This window comes from Myotis davidii, unplaced genomic scaffold, assembly GCF_000327345.1.
Source record: "Myotis davidii unplaced genomic scaffold, ASM32734v1 scaffold571, whole genome shotgun sequence".
In the NCBI taxonomy this organism is placed as follows: domain Eukaryota; kingdom Metazoa; phylum Chordata; class Mammalia; order Chiroptera; family Vespertilionidae; genus Myotis; species Myotis davidii.
In genome coordinates, this window is record NW_006283136.1 from 835,428 (window position 1) to 838,900 (window position 3,473).

The window sequence follows — 3,473 nt, forward strand, 5'->3', positions numbered from 1 at the left end:
GAATGAATTTTATTATTTCTTCAAGGTTCTTCACATATGTACACCTTAAGAGATATCAAGTAGGCGTAACATGTTCTCAAAAAATTAGGGTTGGCACGCAGAAGAATTGTGAGTCAGAGATTTTGCTGGTTTTGGCACGCACTCACAAAAAGGTTGGCCACCCCTGGTCTAGGCCATTAGCTGTCCTGCCGGAATTTGGTTGTTGTAAATTTCCACTGACTTTAATCACAGGGTATAGTAATATTAAAAGTTGCCCTACGGGAGCTGTATTCCAGATATACTTCCTCTTACCGCCACTGTGACGTTCAAGGGGCATATTTTGGCCCCATCTTCTTGCAGCTGAGCCTGTCCAAAGTCGCTGGCCATTTTGAAATTTTTCTCAGGTCCTGATTCTGCATTATGTTTGACTGAATATCTGGGCCCTGTGTCCTAACCAAGGGACGAATCCTTTCCCCAGAAGGGGAGACAAAGTCCTTGTGGTGGTTACTTTTCTCCTTGATATCCCATAATGTAAATGCTGTGGTGGGAAGTTAGGACACTCTCATTTTGTTCAGGTCAGTCCCTGTGCTCGTTTATGCCCACACATATCTGGCAGGGAGAGCTCCAGATGGAATTGGCTGGAGCTGCCCTTTGGCATCATTTTCTCTTATGTGTCCCCAAGTAGTGGGACCTGCCTTTGACCCTCTGCTTGTCAGAGGGCCAAATTCATAGACATTTTAAACTTAAACAAATAGTTACAAAGCTGAACTTTGCCTCAGTGACAAACACACAAAGATTCAGAGCTCCGAATATTGTATTGTATCATTAGTTGGCTTTGGTTAGCATGAGTGTGAGAATTTCCCTTCCCAGCTAAAGACAAGCATTGAAATAATACACATAAAGCCTGGGGGAGGTCTCCTGGGGTGTCTTTTTACCGCCTGTTAACTGAGAATTAAGAAGATTCCAGGTGTATCTGGCTTGCAACTTGCCTGAGAAGATCCTGTGTGCTGAGCGAGCTGAGGGAGCCTTGCTACAGCCCGCCAAGGTAAGAGAATGCTGAATGTGAGAACTCTTAGCAGTAGTCTTGGGAAGAGCTTGGTGTGAGAGGACGGGGTTGGTGAGGAGCAAATGGCCCTTTGGGAAGAGGTGCTGGCATCCCAAAACAAGAGGCAGCAGCTTTGCAATTCAATTTCCCTTTTGAAACAGCAGGCTCTGTTCCTGGTAGAATAATCAGAAAATATGGATAATATACATTCATTGGAAAAATATTGAAAATATAGTAGATAAGCATATAGCTTTGTATCCTGGTTTTTAAAAGTTTATTATAACATATTCGATATTCTTTGAAATAAACAGAATTTGAAGTTGAGAATATGAAATCAGATTTAAGGGTTAAGAATCTTGTCCTGTATTTTTGTCTTTCAAAGTTTGTCTGACCAATTAGAACCTATAATTACTTTTTCTATTGAGGGCATCAGATCATGGCACCTGTATTGTCCTCATTGAAAGAAGTTTCCATGTAATTTCTAAGTAATTCCAACCTCTGTTGGATCCCTCACAGAAACAAAGCCCAACTGGTTACCAAAATTCTGTATTCCAAATAGCCTTGTCCACGTGGACCGTCATGCTTGTCTTTCAGAGCAAGAACCACAGGACAATTGGTGGTGTGCTTAAAAACGTCTTAGTAGTGGGACAGGCTTGGGTTGACCTGTCTCTGCCACGTCCCAGCTGTGTTGCTATGGGCTACTTACTCAAGCCCTCAGAGCCTCAATGTCCTCAGCTGCAAAATGGAGATAGTCTTGGGCTGCTTTTAGGACTGTTGCAAAGATTAAGTGAAATAATGCACACAAGGCACCTGGCCTCGTGTCAAGTGCACAGCAGCCAGTCACTAACTGCCAGGTTGTGTTACTGAAGACAGGAACCTGTACTGGGATATCATGGCTTCCCAGAACAAAGCCCAATGCCTGGCATAGAATAAAGGCTCAATCCGTGTCCACTGAAGGAAGGACGGACGTCTTATGGGTTGCTGTAGTTTGGGGTGGTATGAACAGTGATGGGGACACAGTTGTTTTTTTTGTTTTATTTTGTTTTTTTACCTCCCTATATTCTCCCCTCTTTAAAGATCCCAATTACCTCAAAACAACTTTGCTTAAATTTCTAGTCTATGACCCCCAACTTTGTGACTTAAACATTTTAAGTAAATCTATAAGAGACAGAAAGGCGGTGGGGATGCAGATGCCGATATAGCTCCTCTTTTTCCCTTAAGGTCCCAACACTGGTTTTCCTTACTCATTCACTTCAGGGAAAACACTGGGCCTCCAGTTCTCATATTGGTAGAATTCAGTATTACAGTCATGTGAAGATCATGGGCTATTTTCAGCACACTCGATTCTGAGCACCACAGCTGTTTTAGAATAATGCATAGGGCCTTTTCTTTCCTTCACTGTCAATTATAGAAAAAGCCATTTGATACTTCTAAAATTCTGCAGGCTAAGGGTAAGATTTCTTGCCCCCTCCCATTTTTTTTTTTTTAAGGAAACTCAATTGCATCAAGAAAAGCAGAAAACCTGTGGGCTTGGTATAGAAGTAGTTGGTGTTATCATTCTCTATTCCTCAGCAGAACTCAGCATTGCACAGTTGGGTGGGCTCCTGGAGGGTTTCGAGGTGGCTGGCTCCCGGCAGGATTTCCCTGTTCCATCTGGCATTCAATGCTTAACACTGAGTGGGGAGAAGACCAGGGACATTCAGAAATGGGGCAGGGCCAGATCTAGCATGGGAGAGATGGGGCCTAGGAAGACAAGGCAAAGACTAGCTTGAGCTGGGACTCAAGAAGGGGGTGTGCTAGGAGGCAATTAGGAGCTGATACAGGGACAGGAGCAAACAATGTGGCTCTCTGGGCAGGGGGATCTTCTGAAGGTACTACGTTCCAACTGAGTCTTTTGGGATGCTACCACTTTAAAAAGCCTGTCCTGAACCCCTGTCAAACCCAGTTTTTGCTTCCACGTTCAATCCCAGAACTGTTTTCCCATTTTCAAAGTGAGCAGCCAGGACCTTGAAAGGGGTGGAGAGGTTTAAGGTGGGGCTGAGAATGGCTTTGTGAGACTCTCACCCTGTCCAGCCCTTCAGCTGGCCCTCTCTCCTGGGAGAGTGTGATGCTGATACAGGAATGGGAGCAAACACTGTGATCCTTTGGGCAGGGGGTCTCCAAAGGGGATTTTGCCCGTCTCAGAGAGCTTATTAGTGATGCTCTGGAGGGCAGGGCAACTGAGAAAGAAAAGGAGCAAAAGCTCAAACTGAACAAAGAAATTCCTTGTTAGCAGAATTGATTTGGTGAGAATGAGGCACGGAAGGTGGACTGAGATGCCTCTTTTGGGTTAACTAATGGCTTAATCCGGGTTCCCCCAAACAGAGCCTGAACAAGGACTTGTATACAGTAGGAGAATGAATCCCAAGGAACAGGAGTGATGGACTCTGAAGAGTCAAACAAGCAAAGA

The 3,473-nt window shown here is 44.4% G+C and overlaps 1 protein-coding gene across 1 annotated transcript in view; it reads left to right on the top strand.

The window, feature by feature from the left end:
• Positions 1 to 793: 793 nt before the first annotated feature.
• Positions 794 to 3,473, top strand: part of BDH1 (3-hydroxybutyrate dehydrogenase, type 1) — a 34,148-nt gene continuing 31,468 nt past the window's right edge. The window contains exon 1 of the mRNA XM_006753374.2: positions 794 to 1,024. The gene's annotated coding sequence lies outside the window, so the exon portion shown is untranslated. The remainder of the gene's footprint in view (positions 1,025 to 3,473) is intronic.